Below are 17630 nucleotides of genomic sequence, written 5' to 3'. Positions count from 1 at the left end.
CTCTGAAGTGGAAGCATATGTGCTCACCGAGGGGAGCTGACGTAAATGGTTAAGTGGATCTTGGCTTCCTCCAGAAACCACGTCTTTGTGGAGGACGGCAGAAGGGTGTGTGGCAGCAGCAAGGGAGGGGTGTGACAGGGAGCTCTCTCACAGCTGAGGTGACGTAGGCAGCTTCACTGCTGCTGTCCTTGGAGTCCACACCAACACCTCCCGGACACCTTTGTCTGCAAGAACAAGCTGCAGCCTCCTCTCTGCTGTATGACATGCTGGTTGTAATTATTCCGTGGCTAAACATAGCTACTTTGTCACCAGTCTGGCCAGAAACACTCTCAAAATGGCTCATGTAGTTGTCAGTACCTCTGAGCCCTGAATCCATAGGGCTGGACCCTGACAAAACGCAGACAAAGAGAGGTGTCCAGGCAATAGATACAAGGTGGTGTTTGCCTTGGCAACAGCCACTTGCGGCAAATCTCATCTTGCAGGTGAGTCAGTGACTGCACATCCCAGCCTGTGTATCTCAGCCCAGGTACCAGGCAGCCCCTCGGAGGGTTCCTGTCCTCAGCTGCACACACTCTTTTATATCTTTTCACTCTGTACATACAAGGTACAGTTTCTGGCATGTGAATTTGTCCTTACTACTTATTTCATTCGGCCTTCCCAGATCCGAACCCTTAAAATAATCAACTTTGCTATCCTTTGGGCATTCCTTGAGGACTGCTGGTATTACAGAGGTTTCCACTGCCATAAAGACAAAAGCAGAGGCTCAATGCAATGAAAAGGTTAATTGTTGTCAGTATGTTTTGGAGAGGTATGCTAGGAAGGAGGAGTGTGTGGTTAGAGCAATAACCAAGACAAAAGATCCAAGCTCTTTCCCCATCTGGGCAGCAGTCCTCTTGCATGACTTAGGGGGAGCCACTTCTATCTTCTGCTGATGTTGCTGCTAACTTTGCAATATATCTAAGCGTGCCCACCTGATTGCAGCCCTGGGCAGCATGAAAGCACATGAAATTATTGCTTAGTCTTCATGAGAAGGAAAGAAAATCAACGGACATATGAGGCAGAGCAGAAGGATAGAGATATTACTTTGGACCAGATGAGCCCGCAGAGAGCACAGCTGCTACCGAGTGTTACAGCAGAGGTGAGTGTTGAAGAGACAGCATTACAGACTGGGGGACTGGGGAGCCCTTCTTGTGCACAGGATGCAGCAGGGGATACAATCCAAAATTTTTACGAGAAAATTACCCTAACAGGTAATAAAAAATGGCAAAGCAGGCAGGGGAATTGACAGCAGCATGCTAATAATGTCATTGGCATATATTCTTTTCACGTTCCATATGTGATGGATAAAGCAGATACATCCCTAAGCATCCCCTCTCCTCCTCACTTCCCACCTAACCCAGGGCATCGCCTCCTCAGATGTAGGGACTGAATAGCTCCTGAGTGTCTCCTTCTATTATTCTAGTCAAAGCAGTTTTGCAGAGTAAATGCCTGTTATTTAAAACCTAGTCTAAATAGGCTGCCTTTATTTAAATAAAATGGAATAGAGCATGAAAAAAGAGCCATTTAAATGGCATTTATGAGGAAGTGTTACTTTTTGATGGTGAGGAAGTTGTGATGAGTGTCTGGAGCTTGTAAACCTTTTCCTTACACACCTACAGAGCATGGGTTTCTGACCTCAGAGAGGACAGGCAGGTAGGGATATAACATTTATAACCTACAGGAGGGTAACCAGGTAAGACGGATAATGTTTAAGTAGTGGCACTAAAATGATTAAGGCATTACTGTACTTCTCTAGCTGGAAAGCAGTAAATGATTACAAAGCATTATTATCTCATCCTAAGAGCTCACTCAACACATAAGGAAAAACAAATAGTTCACTTTGTACATTTAATTTAGTCATTTGCCTGTTTACATTGAAACCTGGCTGCTTTAACTCCCCAAATGTTTAATATCAAGTAGGTTCAAAGAAAAGTATAACTCCTCAGCAATGAATTTCCTGACTTTGCTCTTTCTGTTTAGAAAAGATGATAAAATGGATTGCAATGTTTTACAGAATTTCAGTATTTATTACATATTGAAGCTATTGCCTAGCATTTTAGAAAGATTTACAGGTTTTTGTCTTCAGATGTCACATAACAACTTTAAGACTAATCTCAACCAGAGATGCTAAATTGCCAAAGTAGTTTCACAACTGTCTGCAGTCTTAAACCTTTCACACCAGAATTTTGCTCTGCAGGGTCCAAAGAGTACGTGAATAAAGGAAAAAAGGAAATAAGTGAGCCAGCTAAATCATTTGTACAGTGATTAAGTGAAAACACTGCGGTGACCCTTAAGCCCATGAAATGAAACACTGTGGGAAGCAGAAAAGCAATAAACAAAATGGCAGAGGTTGTTGAAGACTATGGATAAGGTGGTGTTACCAAATACCAAGCCCCAAATACTGTCCTGCAGGTAGAGGCACTGTTTCCCTTATCCTCCTCTAATGCAGGAACACTATACTCTACTAGGGTTTGTCAAACATTTACAAAGCACATTCCCCTTTTGGTTCATCTTTCTCGACGTGACTGTCTCTTTCCCAAATCCACTGCACCTTCCTTCTTTCAGGGTGAGAGAGCAAGGGTGGGGGATTAAATGCTTGTCCTTTCCTCCCTGTTCCTGCCAGGACTGAGTGCTGATAGCCATTAAAGGAGTGTAATTAGCAATTCCCTTGCTATTGCAAGCACTGACAGCCGATTCTCACTTTGCTTCTCTGGAGGAACTGAGCTGCTGCTGATTTCTGCTGTCTAAAATTTCATGACCCTTTTGAATGCTCTTGTAACCTCCAAGGGGTTCACGACCCTCACTGAGAAACATTGGGCCATTTCTGTAAAACACTATTATTTTTTCATGGGTAAATATTCCTGTGTTTTGAAGTGCACCAATAGCTTGCAATGGGCCCCTGCAGCTGTTGAACAGTGGGGACGGACTTGCATGACCCTGGCACCCCAGACAACATCATGTGCTATCTCTGTAGCTGCTCATCGCTGATGCTGTGCTACATCCTGCCAGTCCAAAGGGCAGAGGCAGCCTCAGGCTGAAAGGAGAACGAGGGAGAGTCATGTGCTCTGACCACAGAGCAAGATGGGCAAGTGCACAGAAAACATCATCTCATGTGAGCTGCAAAGCTACAGACAGGCCCCTGGGCCCTACAGACACCTGCATGCAGTGGATCTGGATGGTTCCAGGAGCAACAGCAGGAGATTTAATCATGTTGTAACTGAAAGCAGCACTCTGTTGCAAGGTGAGTGGCTCCAATGCTGGCGTGATCCACTGTGGAGTGGTCTCATGTAGTGCTTGGGGAGGTTTTCCAAACTGGGAGAACCTCAGGGGGAGCCGAGAGAGCCTCTGGGATCCTGCAGCTCACATGACAGCAGACGGTGGGACCTCAGTGGGGTTGGAGGCAGAGGTGGCCAAATGCCCTCATGCCTATAAAAGAACCACTTTGGCAGCCCTGGTGATCTGCAGTGATACCAACAGGGTGACAGTCTGCATGGCAGTTGGCACAGAAGGTGTGCAGGAAGGGCACTAAAGACCTGACAACTTGCCCAGGGAGCAATGGTATCCCCCCACAGAAAGTCATGCACTTGCTAAGCTCTGCAGCTACCGTGAAGTCTATGGGCCCCGATGAGCACACCCATTGGGTACAACCAAGGGTACTGAGGGAGCTGGTGCAAGAGCTGGCCAGGCCACTTTCAATCATTTACCAGCAGACCTGGCTAACTGGAGAGGTCCCAGCTGACCAGAAGTGAATAAATGTAACACCCATTTACAGGAAGGGCAGGCAGGAGGATCTGCAAATATACAGGCCTGTCATCCTGACCTCAGTGTCAGGGAAGGTTAGGAAGCAGATCATCTTGAGGGCCATCACATGGCACATACAGGACAATCAGGGGATCAGGCCCAGCCACAATGGATTTATGAAAGGTAGGCTCAGCTTGACCAGTATAATCTCCTTGAATGACAAGGTGACTCACTTTTGTGGGTAAGGGAAAGGCTGTGCATGTTGCTTACCTGGACTTTAGTCACCAAAGCCACAATATTTTCCTGAGAAGCTGGCAGCCCATGTCTTGGATGGGTGCACTCCTGACCAGGTAAAAAACTGGCTGGATGGCTGGGCCCGGAGAGTAGCAGTGAACGCAGTTAAATCCAACTGGCAGCTGGTCACAAGTGGTGACCCCAGGGCTCAGTTCTCAGGCCAGTCCCATTTAGTGTCTCTGTCGATGATCTGGACCAGGGGATTGAGGGCACTCTCAGTAACTTTGTAGATGATATCAAATTGGGTGGAAGTGTTGATCTGCCAGAGGGTAGGAAGGCTCTGCAGAAGGATCTGGACAGGCTGGATCAATGGCCGAAGGCCAATGGTATGAGGTTCAACAAGGCCAAGTGCTGGGTCCTGCGCTTGGGTCACAGTAACCTCATGCAGTGCTACAGGCTGGGCAACAGTGGCTGGAAAGGTGCCCTTGGAAAAGCACCTGGAAGTGCTGGTCTGAACATGAGCCAGTGTGTGCCCAGATGGCCAAGAGGGCCAATGACATCCTGGCTTGTATCAGGAACAGTGTGGCCAGCAGGACCAGGGCAGGGATTGTCTCTCTGTACTCAGCACCTTGAGTGCTGTGTCCAGTTTTGGGCCCTCACTGTGAAAAGGACCCCGAAGTGCTGGTCCAGAGAAGGGCAACAAAGCTGGTGAAGGGTCTGGAGCACAGGTCTGATGAGGAGCAGCTGAGGAAGCTGAGGGTGCTTAGTCTGGGGGAAAGGAGGCTCAGGGCAAATTTTATCACTCTGCCCTTCCCTGAAAGGAGGCTGTAGCCAGGAGAGGATTGGTTCTTCCCACAGGTAAAAAACAATGGAATGAGAGGAAACAGCCTCGAGTTGCACCAGGGGAGGTTTAGGTTGGATATTAAGAAAAATTTCTTGACCAAAATGGTTGTCTAGCATTTGAACAGGCTTCCCAGAGAAGTGGTGGAGCCACCATCCCTGGAGGTATTTTAAAGAATATAGATGTGTTGCTTGGGACATGGTTTAGCAGTGAACCTGGTTTAGGAGTGGACTTGGCAGTGCTGGGTTAATGGTTGGACTTGATGATCTTAAAGGTCCCTATGATTTGCATTACCCCTGGTTGACACCTTCCTTTCCCTGGGACAGAACTGTATAGAGCTGATGGGCTCAACCTTGGCACTTTTCATCCTGCCATGGAGAGCTTCCATCTGAAGTTTACTCTGTGCCAAATGGAAAAGTAAAAATTCATAGGAAAGCAGTATCAATCTGCAGTCACCTGATGCAGAAGAATGAGTGAAGAAAGGGGCAGGAGATTGGCTAATGTATGACACAGAAAGACTAGGAATAAATACTGAATACCAGTCCAAAAGCCATGCACATGAAGTTTACCTCTTCTAACTTACAGACTCCCAAATTTCTTTATTGGGTATGGTCATCTGAAGGTGATATGAATTTATGTATCCAAGGAAAGATGACACATCCAGTGCAAAATATTTATAGAGTGATAGTGAGAAAGCAAGCCAGAGTCACCTCCAGAGAGCAATTCAGCACAGAAAAGGAGTGGTAGCAGGAGAAGCATTCACATGAAAGTCTCTGGCTTGATTCATAGATCCCAGCATAACTGGGGATCCCCTGTACTGCAGTATCAGGCTTTGGAATCAGTTTTGCACCACTCAAGCAAGGAAAAGTGTTCAGCCCTAGGAGTATATTCACACAGGCAGTCAGACAGGGTATGGCAGTCAGCCTTGGATTTGGTCCCAGCTTGACCTCCCTGCTTGATTTTAAGCAGCCTGTGAACAAACATTTACTACAGTAACAGCAAACAAGGGAGTCTCTGTAAGGTGTAAAGCCAGGATGCAAATTACAAACATATGTAAATTGAAATAGTTTAGGTTAATTTCTGGGTACTGAATTCAGTGACTAAATGCTTATTTCAGAATGCTCATTCCATGCCTTGAGCTACTGCTTTGTCCATCTATCTCTTCAGTGGCAGAAAGCAATTCAGCATAATCCTTCTACTGTAATGTCCAGTTTTTCCATAAAGATTACAGATTAAACCAAAAGACCTCATTCTAAAGAAGGCTTACTGCTTTGCAAAGCTGGCCACTGTGTGTTTAACTGCATCAGAATGGTCCATTGGAGAACAGAGGGAAACCTCACATTTAGAAGGATGCAATGAAGGAGTCCCAGACAACCTAAACAATCCTTGTTTGCCAAACAGTGTGTGTGAGGCTTAAAAAATGATGAATTCAAAACACATTTCCCTGCTTCACAACAATTGGAAAATACCTTTCAATCAAATGAATAATAAAACTCATTGAAACCAGCGAGGCTGATTATCATCTAGCTTTAATCACTGTAACTACTCATGAATGTGACTGCACCCACCAGCTGATATCATCTGAGGATCTGGTCCAGGGATCTGCGTAAGGGAGACTGCAAGATAACGATGGGAGATCTTTAAGTTTTTGGCACACACGGCTGGCTGTTAATCTCAAAGTCAGTTCCCTTACCTCCTGTACTGGAATACTATGGGTTTACTTTTTTTCTCACGGTATTTCTGCTTCTGTCTTTGACTTTCTTTGACTTCAAACTGAAATACAAATGTTAAAAGAAGCACACAAATTATTTTTAAATGTGGCTCAGAAATCTTGCTGCATTGTGGGGGATGAAAATTCAAGTCGTTGTTAATTTTACTCCAACTATTCAAGCAAAAATAGTGAGACACTATGTTTCTTTAGAAAAAATAAAATGTTGAGGTCTGTTTATCTAGAAGGATATTCAACATTATAGACTTGGCCTCATGAGATGTGGTTCATGAAAGTGGGACATTCAGCCTTTTATTGAACTACTCTTGCTAAGGATACAGAAGAAGTCTTAATCAAAGATTTCCTGGTTTTTGTAAAAGAATTTTAGTTACTGGAAAGTCAGTCTTTGTAAGTCAGAGGAGAAGAGGTTGATGTTTACCATCAGAATTTTAAAAAAGCATTTTTAAAAAGGACCAAAGCTATCAAAATGACTTTAAAAACCTTAAAAATTTGATACAATTTTTTTGGGGGGATGGGAACAGTTCAGTCCATTTCACTCTCCTTTCAAAGCCTTACGTGGCTTTCTCTCCCCATTCCCAAAATCTGCAACTTCCCAGCATGAAGCTGGAAGAGGTAGATTTGCTGTAATAGGATGACCTTTTTCCCTGGAAAAGCTAAGGTAACTCAGAACTGGTTCCTCTGTCCTTTTGAGCTCGTGCAAGTGGAAAAGGCTGTAATTTAAGTGTAGGGGATATGGTTCTTTGAAGCATAAGACATATATACTGCAGACAGGCCACCCAAATCTCTCAGGGGTTCACCACCTCTGTGGTTCCCAGAGTACTAGCAAAGAGTTTTTCAGCGCCTTGTTTTCAATCATCGCCGCTACCATGTTTGTGCACTTTCCCTGGAGAGGATGTTTTATGATTTAGGCTGTTTTTAAAAAGATTCTGTTGGTTTGGTCCACTCCAGCTGGCCCCAATGTTTCACTAGGACTCAATCGAATGTATTTGCATCCATTTTTAAGATCTGTCAAGAGTGCAAGAATTTAAGCATCAAGATCAAGTCAAGCTGGTGTGGGGTGAGCTTGGAAAAATGGCTGAGTTTACATTCTGCCAATGCTTTAAATACAGCTTCTGGGTTTGTAGCACGTTCACCCTAAAGAAAGTGTTTAAAGATATTGACTTACAAGAATAGTAGGATACAACCCTTGCTGCAGGAGCAGCTCTCACTCCCAGCTGTGGTAGCTTCCCCACTCTCCCACTGCCACTGCAGCCTGCAAGCCTGAACTCTACATCAAGTTGCTCCTAAATGATGTGAGCATGGTGTGCTGGCCCAGCCCACTTGCAAATTCTATTTGACTTTCTAGTTCAGTGAACTACAGGCATTTACTTCTACCTGTGATTTGCCTGTTCTTGCCACAGAAGGTGGTAAGAGATAAGAGTGAGGCACTCAGGGAGACAGGGAGACCAAACCTCCTCCACTACTGGTGTTTCATCTGCTGTGTCTCTGTGTCAATGCCTGAAACCTAATCTGGGTTTAGCCAGCTCGAGGTGGTGCAGTCTAATCTAAACTTCCAGCTCTGCCTAGCTACTCCTAATGAATCCTGATGGGAGATTTCAGGGTCTTGCAAGAGAGGAAGGTCCTGCAGCTGAGCCAACAGCATGTGTCACCACAGCCGGGCACATTGGCATAATTGTCCATTGAGTATGTATTAGTGCTCCAGCTCTGGGGTGGGTGAAAGGACACACCCTTCCTGTCCTCCTGCCTGGTGACTGTGGGCAGAACAACAGAGAGGGTGGCTGCAAAGGCAAAATATGTCCTAGCACCCCACTGAATTTACACAGAACTTGTAGTCAGTCTTCAGGCACTTCCCCTAATATAGGCTAAACCTGAGCTGTGCATTTTTCATGTCCAGCTCTCAGCTGGAACCTCCATGAACAATCACAGTCAGACAATGTTATTACAATTGCCATTGTTTGATAATTGCATCAACCTTTATTTTTCAAAGATCAGACACTCAAAATTAGCATGGAGTTTACTCTTAGATTTACTGGCACCATTTCGAAGTCATGTACAGGAGGACCAAGAAAATGAAGCAGCAAAACAGTCTCTTCCCTTAACTTGTTAGGACAGTTGCAGTCCTGAGACTGAATTTTCTCCTCTTATTTCCTTTCTGATTATGTATTGAGTATATGCAATACAAAAAGAAACAAAGGAGAGTGAAAGAAAAAGAAAGAAAGACAGACACTGTCTTTTAGTTCAAAACAAGCAGCTACTTTAACGACAGTGCTTATAAAAAACAATATTATGCTAAATTATTTAGTAGGTTTTATTTAATAAAAAGGAAAAAGGAAGATGAAATAGGGCATTGAGGAAACTCCTCTGTGTTTATTTTTGTCTCTGTGGTGGTTCATTTTACCCACCAGTGTTTTTTTTCTTCACTGCAAATCCCTCTTCCCTCTTGATTAAAAACAGACTCTCTAATAAAAGTGGTTTAAGATCACAGTGATAACTTCAATTCAAGAACATGAATAAAGAGCACCCTTGGAGGAAAGACCCCATCTGCTCACATATGATATTAGGAAGGGAGTGCATAATGCAGAGTAGTGATTGCTACCACGTGTAAGATTATTCAGGTCTTCCACGTATGGCTTCTAATCTATATGGTACTTAAAAAAAGAGGGATTCAAGTATCCTATAAAACAGGTCCTATGTTTTACATTTGACCTCTTCCTGAACATCAACCTTATTAAAAACAAATAAAAAAAAGTCTTGAATGGAAGCTGTAGTTTGATCTGGAGCTTATGGAGGCTGACAGCAACCCTGCTATTGCTTTGAGCAGGTCAGGAGCTGGCCTCTGCTTCATTCAAGAAGAAACCCATATCATATATGCCTTATGATGATCACTCCACAACTGGTTTTTATTTCATTTTATTCTAATAACCTTACAAAAATACATTTTTCACCAAATTGAAAGTTTGTCTTCCCTGAAGTCCTGGAGAGGATTAGATAGCATTACATCAGACATTTCAAACATTAAATTGTGAACTTGGACGAAGCCCTTCAAAGCATGGTTATGTGAAGCCTCAAGTACCCAGGCAGAACAGCAAAGGTGAAACAACTGTAATCTCTGCAGCAGAAAGCAGTGACTCAGTGAGTGTAAGCTGTGAATCCCATTATTTTACTCTAAAATACGTATTATTGTGAGGTTTGAAATGCATGTTTGATATGCTGTGCTAATTGCTGTAAGAATGTATAATACAGGGCCTGGACTCCAAGACAAAATTTAATCAAGATAAAAGCAGGTTATGAGCAGAGGTGGAAAGACTTTTGTGCACCACTTTTTACAATTTTTAATAGAAGTGGAGCAACTGGAATTGGAGAAGGTACAATTTATTTTTAGCCAAAATGGTTAAATTAAAAAAAAACACAAAACCCCCCCCAATTAATATAGAAACAAATGAACATATGAAGAGAAACCTTTTTCTTGTAGAGTTTGCTCATCTGAATTTACATTAATAAATTAAATTGGAATTACTCTTCTATCTGTGTAAAGCCAGGGATAAGGGCTTACACTGCCTTAATTATTCTGGTATAAGCTGGCTAAGGACCTCTGCTTATTCACACAAAACAGGTGCCACTTCTCCAGCAATGGAGATGTCTCTTTGTTCCCCAAACAAGGCTTTAGTGAGCTAGTAGCAGTGGCCACATCTCACTGCTTGCCAAGTCATTAGCAGGAGGCAGAAATATATGCACTCAAGGAAAAGCTTGCTTTGGAGGTGGTTTGAAGTGAGAGGCAGTTTATCAGGTTTTGACAAAGATTGTTTCAGCAAAATGTCTTTTTGGGAAAAAACTATTTTGTGGGATTTTTTTGTTATTTTTTAAAAATTATTTTTGCTTGAGGGTTTTTTGTGGATTTTTTTTGTTGTGGGGTTTAGGGATTTTTTGGGGGTTGTTTGTTTGTCATTGGTTTTGTTTGCTTTTGTACATTAAACACAAATATTTAATATTTAACTTAATGTGGGGGTTGATTTCTGCCAGCTTCCTCGGTGCTCTCTGCTCTTCCTGGGCTGAGTTTCATAGAATCCTACCACAGTTTGGAAGGGCAACATCTTTCTGAAGAACAGGAGCTACTCAGTGATCAAGGAGCCCCCTTTTCATCAAGCAGCAAAAGCACAACCAAGTAATACTTCAAAAGCTGATAGGAATTGGACATTTTGGCATTAAGCTGAAAAGAATCAATGAAAGTTTCGGCCTTGGACTGAGGGCTGTTTCCAGTCACAGAAAGTCCAGATAGAGTCTTTCCTAGATGTTCTGCATCCATGGAAAATAGTTATAACAATTGCTCCTTAAAATACTTTTCTTTATATGTCTGGAAGCACATGTACAGTATTTTACGTTTTTCTCATTGCTATATGCTTAATAACAATCCTGGCTTATGTTTTTTGCTAAACTTGGAGCAGAAATGCTAGACTGTTTGCCCACAGCCATACCAGAATGTCTGAAAATGACATTTGGATTCTCTCCAAGTAATTGGGATGAATATACTGCTTTGCTACCAAAAAAAAAAAAAAAAAAAAAATCTTCCTTTACTATCAAGTTCCCATACTTACCTCTCCTACCCTGTGCTGTATAGCTGTGTTTCTACAGCCTTGTGACCCTCGTCTCATAAGCACCTCTGAAAAGGTGCCACAGGCAGGATATTGAGGGCTGTGAGGAATTAAAGCACTTGCCAGAGATGGGAGTTGACTGTTTTGCTAGTGGTGGGAGGCATGAAACCTTCATGTCCAGTCCAGCCACAGGCAGCAGCTTTGTCTCAGCAGCTGCTGGGTTGGTGTTGCAGCCGCTGTGAATAAGTGGTCAGACCACATGCTTAATTGACTTCAGATGTATGAAGAGCAGATAATCTGACATGAACTGACACCCTCACACTTCTCATACCTTATAGCTCCTACTTGCCTTCCATCACAGGACATCCACCATGATCCCAGTCTCCTCCCATACCCCACTACTTCAGTCTTACATCCCCTCCTCTTACAATACCCTGTTCCTCTTCAAGGCTTCTGTCTCCTGCAAAACCTACCAAATCCAATATTCCCTGAATTTTATGTTGGCCACTTCCACCTCCAGTCTCAAGCCCATATCCCTCTCAGTTGCTTTTTGGCACCTCCTGAGATATCTCACAGGATGCAGCCCAACAGCATCACCTGGATCCATCCAACACCAAAACCCTGGGTGTGAGAGGCAGCAACACTGACAGACCTGCCCCTACAGGGACTCTCACAACAAGTCAGGGCAAGGGTACAAGCTTTAACTAGCTCATGGTGACAGCTAGCTATATTTCATGCTGGATGAAGCCTAGTGCTTAAGTGCAAAGCAGGTTTATTGTGTCAGTGCTGCCTCCTTGGGCTTGGGCAATTAAATATTATGTATCTCACACCTCTGTTTGTGAAACGAGGAACTTACTCAGCATGAAGATGGAGCAATCAGAAGGGCTATGGAAATGCTAAGTTATTGTTATAACCACTGAGTAGGTGGACCAGAGTTATGTGCTTAAGGATGTATATTCACTGATTTATAACTAACAAACAGGCAGCATTTTAATTTTCAATTAAATATACATCTGTCCCTTATCTGGCTTCTTTCTCAATTAACCTTACTCCTAGCTGTATTGTAAATGCCTTTGAAACAGAAGATGAAGAACACAGGTGCTTTCTGGGATGGGAGGATGAATAAAAGAGATCATGTGAATTATCTCAGCTGAAACAATAAAATGTAAGTGACCAGGGAATGTCCTGTGTGTCTGGTTTTGGACCATAAAGTCTGCCTGGAAATGGTGCCATTTATCTGCACTAGTCCCTTAAGCAGGCTTAGGAGTCTTTTTGCAGGCCTGAAACTGCGTCTATCTATCACTGCTACTGTAATCTTGAAAGCAGAAGGCTTAATGGCAAAAGCATCTTAAAGCTACAAACATGGTTGGAAGTAAAACACCACACTTGTAAGAAGGGGGAATTCCCAATCAGTCACTGTGCTTGTTGCTGCAAAAACATTTCAGTTGTGTTTCCACATTAAATATTCAACAGTCTGTGCAGCAGCTCTTTGGCTCACGGTAAGGTCACTTGTTGCTGTCTGCATCTCCCATACATGTAGGTCTGGGCCAGAAGCCCAACTTATAATTGCTTTAGTACCAAGAGCTCAGCAAAAGCACTGCAGGAAAGGCCTCTGTCACAGTCAGCTGTGATTCTCAATGACACCTTTAAATTCACTTGTGAATAACTGATTAGATGGATTAACTCCGGCTTTTTGCTTCTTATACCCGAAGGCAAATTTATTCCTTTGTAGGCAATAAAATCTTCTACAGTAAATAAACAAAGCCACAGATGGTGGTTTACATGTTCAATTAATATTTTGTTCTTAATTATTTGTAACACACTCTCAGAACCGGTTCTCATGATAATAGAGAAAGACCATGGATCAAGAACCTTGTTTGCTGTGGGACCAGTGTTTACCAAGGAGAGTATAATAAGTCCAAAAAATAGTCACAAAAGAATCACAATATGCATGAGATAGATTTATAAAAGCTAAAGAGATGAAATTGAGAGGGGTGCTAAGAAAATGTAGCCAGTCAAAAATCAATTAAAATCTGGTGGGAAATGGACATAGATGTTATAAAGCAATATGAAGCAAGCAAAACAGAAATGATAATTAACACGCTTGTGGATACACTCCTAAACAAAGCTAAAGCTATTGTAGACAAATTTATGCTTGGTAGGATTAAGGACAATAAGTATGTTAAATGTGTTGGTAATAAAACAAATCCCTAAGACAACATAAGCCTATTACTACACAAAGATGGTAACTTTATCAATACTGCTGCAGAAAAACTATGTTCAGTAATTATCTGTGCTATACTTAGAAAGCACAAGGTGAGGAAAAAGATGACAGATTTTCCAGGCCTTTAGTAGCTGAAACATTAGGCAGCATTTTCTAGAGATAAATATTTTAAAGCAGAAGCTCAAATAAGAAGCACCCCAGGGTACCATGAGAACTGACTAAAGTGGTCTTTGCTGTGCAAATGTTCATTTTTAAGACGTTTTGGAATAACAGAGAAATACCAGGGAGGACAGCTAATATTGTGTCTGCATGGAAAAAAGGGAGCAGTGTGACAAGAATAGGCTGGTGAGCCTGACATCAACACCAGGAAAAATATTTATTGCTTTCTCTCCTCCTTTTTCACTCCTGACCTTATTTCTTTTTGAACACCAGCCCAGTGACCTCGAAGCAACCTTCTCATTGCTTAGTTTTTCTATGCATTAGGAGTTGAGACTGATTCCCACTGAGATCTCAGCAAGCCTGACTGGAATTCCAGTACCCTCCCTGCTAAATACAACCACACGTGGTCCCCAAAAGGGCTTGGGGTAGCAGCTGGCCTGCTATGTGACAGCAGCATGCAGGAGCTGGGAATCAGCCAAGGAGTAAGAGTACCAGCTGATGGATTTAAATAGGGACTCAGCTCCAAGGGACCAGAGATGACCAGAGGTGCATTTCCGAGGAGGGGCGGTTCTGAGTGATACGGGCTGCAGGGGCTCTTCCCTGGTTTCTCTCCTGAGAACTAAAGTGGGAACACCTGGCCCATGGAAAGATGGTGGGTTCACTTGTGCATTTTTCTTTCTGGCTCATTTGTAGGATAGAAGCCTGGTCCATGCTTTTCTGGTGTTAACAGTCTTTAGCAAGCAACAAGAACTGTCAATAGCCCCTAAACCTTGTGTTTCCTGCTATTATTCTATCCCAATTTTTTCTGGTTTTCCTGCTTAGTTTTTTTTCTTTAAATATATATTTTTTCAGATATTCCTGGTACTTACCTTAGCCAGACACTTTGCCAAAAACACCACTTGCAATGTGCAGCCTTATAGGAATAATAGGAACAGGACAGGATTTGCACAGGTGATGGAGGGCATACTACAGAGTGTCTGAAACCTGCAGTGGGTGTTAAGTATATTGTGTTTCTAACACCGCAGAAAGACTTGTGGAGAGATTCACTTTTTGACCTCTGCTTCCACATATCCCAGGTATTTGGGCTTAGGTACTGTTTGTTGCACAGGCCAGCCTGAGACATGTGCTTGATGGTACAAATGTTTTCAGTGTGCCGTTACTAGTTTTCACCCAAAAATAAGGGAGACCTGCACGGATATTTAGGGGGCTGAGAACAAAAACAAAAGGTAGTACAACATCTGGAATTCACAATTTCTCTTTCTTTACTAATTTTCTACAAGCCATTTTGCAATAAACAAGAAAATTGAGGGGCAAAAAAGCAGGAGAACACTGTTCCAAGACAAGTTAACTGGAGGAGCAAGTTGAACCAGAGACTATGCTCAACAAAGAGAATTTCAGCAAAAAGAAGAAGGTATAAAAATTGGAGACAAGAAAGGATAGCACCACATTGTATTCAACACCATTTTGTTTTTCTAGGAACAAAATTAGGACTTCTAATTATTCTTATACTCAAAAAAGTTAGATATTCTGCAGTTGATAAAGCTGAGTATGACAACTACAGCCACTGATTCCCTAGGTCTGAGATGGGTGTAGGACATTTTTGAAGCTTTTATTGCTATTATTTTAATGATCCTGGATATAGTCTCCAGAGGACTAACAGGATGTTATTTTTCATGAAAGGGGCCAAGGAGAAAAAACAATAACTTCATTTTCTTCAGAAAATTAAGGGAAACTCCCTGCCCTGACTACAGCTGTATAAGGGTTAAGAGAGGAGAAAAGGCAGGTAGTATCAGCCAGTGTCATTGCACATGTGTCCCACCATAGACCAAAAGATGCAAAAGGACAGAGAAAAGGACCTTCTGCCACCTCCTCCAGTGAACTATCATGGGTCCATGTGCATCATCAAGTTGGGAGAATGTGGATGCCTGAGAGAGAGTTCTGGCCAGTCTTTTCAAGGCAAAGGGATCCTGACTTGCTTACCAATATAAAAGATGGAAACCAGCTCAGTATTATATATATATTTCACCCTTACATGGCAAAAGTTATCAAGGCGTCTCTTATTGTTTTTCATGGAGGATCAGTGATGATGCTGTGAAACTGAAAGCAGCATCACTTAAGTAATTTGTCCAAGTAACATTCATTAGAGAGGTAATGTCGTCATGCTTTCACCCGTAAGTAGCTGCTCAGCAGTGGAGAGGCATTTACAAAAACTTTATGAAATAGCACATTTGCTGGTTTACTGCCTGAGAGCATGTTAGCTGGACAGGCTTTCTTGTCTAAATAAAATCAATTGATGTTAGCTAGACAGGCTTTCTCATCTTAGTGGATGCAATTCTTGTTAGCTAGACAAATCCCTAGTTTAATAATAGGAGTTGCAGTTGCTGAATATTGTTTGTGGCAGGCTTGTCAACAAATGTCTGGTTTAATTTATGAAAGAGAATTGTGTCAACAATGGGAATTTATTGTTTTCTACACTTCATGCCTTCTGGAGTCCTTGGTATATAACACATTGTTACAGGAAAGGACTTGTGCAAAATTCAAAGCTCTGAATGAATCTGGGGTCACACATTTACAGCCATAAGCATTAAATGCCTTGAGCTGTAACAGCCCTGGAGATGTTCAAAGTCAGGCTGGATGGGGCTCTGAACAACCTGGTCTAGTAGAAGGTGTCCCTGACCATGGCAGGGGGTTTGGAACTAGATGATCTTTAAGGTCCCTTCCTACCCAAAGCATTCTATGTTTCTATGAATTCAAACAGGCTCCTTGCAAGGCATTAGGTAGTGCTCTTCCTTGCTCACCATTTTTTTTGAGATATAATGTATGTATTCAAACACAAAATTTTTTCTTTGAGCTTTCCAGGATCTCCATAAAATAGTTGAAATATGCAGCATTCCACTAAGAAAATATTATTAGAAAACACTACTTTTTTCCCTACGTTGTCTTGCTGAATTAATGAATAATTTCAGGAACCCTAAAACTGCATCTCTCAGGGAAATTGCTGATGGCTGAGGGTATTTGAGCAAACTCTTCACAGACTGAGTCTTTCAGCTCATTCTTCAGGCTATGATCACATTTCTTTATTTCTGCTGGAGCTCTCTGGGGTTTTGTCCTCTGGTTGCCCAGATGTGGCAATGGAACCACTGCATAAAGCAGAAAATAAAGAGCGAGAATAAAAGTGTATTTCCTGATCTTTTCCTGATTGGCAGAAATCTGTCCTGGTCCTGAAAAGATGGAAATGTTCTGGAGTTTTGTAGTCTAGATAAATAATCTGTGTCCAACTCTAGCTCTGTCTCAAAGGAAAAATCTATCTCTAGCTTAAATTTTCATGAGGAAACATCTCTAAATGTGACACATACTGTTTTCTTATGAGATAGCCTTTATAGAAATGTTCCTGGTGGGCTACGCAACTCTGCAAAAATCATTACTAATTTCAAAATGTAGGTCATTAATGTGACAGAATCTTCTACTGAATAGATGTTTCTCTGCAGAATTTCAGTACCTCTATTTCGGCTATGAAAAAGTAACTTCTTTTAAAATTTAGATATAATGATAGGTATTACAGGAGAGGACCAATTATGGTAGTTCTGATAAATAATAAAGTATTATACCTTATGTATATATTGATTAGCTTTCCTCTGTCATGGTACATACAGATCATGTCTAAAATGACTTGTAAGACCCCTAACAAAGCGATGGCTGAATCTTTTAAATCCTCTAATATATTTAATTTCACATCCACCTTGACAGGCAGGGAAATATTATAGTGCCCAAGACCTGTGTTCCTCCTCCTATCTGTAAATACCTCGCTGAAACACCTACGTAAATTCAGCCATTTTAGGGTCCTCACCTGGCCGTGAAACACAAGTGTTGTTGCAGTCTAAGTCACCCTGAGTGAGTTCTTAATTTCCCAGTTGTGCCACCTCACCAGGAACTGAAGGATGGTGAAGGTCATCATTTAAGGACAGGAACTAACAATTTACAGTAGGTGCAATGAATTTGGGCCTGACCTCATGAGCATGGAGAGGTTGAAAAGAAAGTCTCTGCCATGTTGTGATTGCAAAGTAACTGTGGTGC

At 42.3% G+C, this 17630-nt stretch overlaps 1 long non-coding RNA gene across 1 annotated transcript in view; it reads left to right on the top strand.

Annotated features, from left to right (window-relative positions):
- Nucleotides 1–902: 902 nt before the first annotated feature.
- Nucleotides 903–17630, top strand: part of LOC125317253 — a 31214-nt gene continuing 14486 nt past the window's right edge. Inside the window, exons 1-2 of the long non-coding RNA XR_007199986.1 lie at nucleotides 903–1138; nucleotides 3014–3280. This is a non-coding gene — a long non-coding RNA (uncharacterized LOC125317253). The remainder of the gene's footprint in view (nucleotides 1139–3013; nucleotides 3281–17630) is intronic.

This window comes from Corvus hawaiiensis, chromosome 26 (assembly GCF_020740725.1).
Source record: "Corvus hawaiiensis isolate bCorHaw1 chromosome 26, bCorHaw1.pri.cur, whole genome shotgun sequence".
NCBI classification, from domain to species: Eukaryota; Metazoa; Chordata; class Aves; order Passeriformes; family Corvidae; genus Corvus; species Corvus hawaiiensis.
The sequence above is the reverse complement of the archived record's forward strand: the minus strand, read 5'-3'. Positions and strand labels throughout refer to the sequence as shown.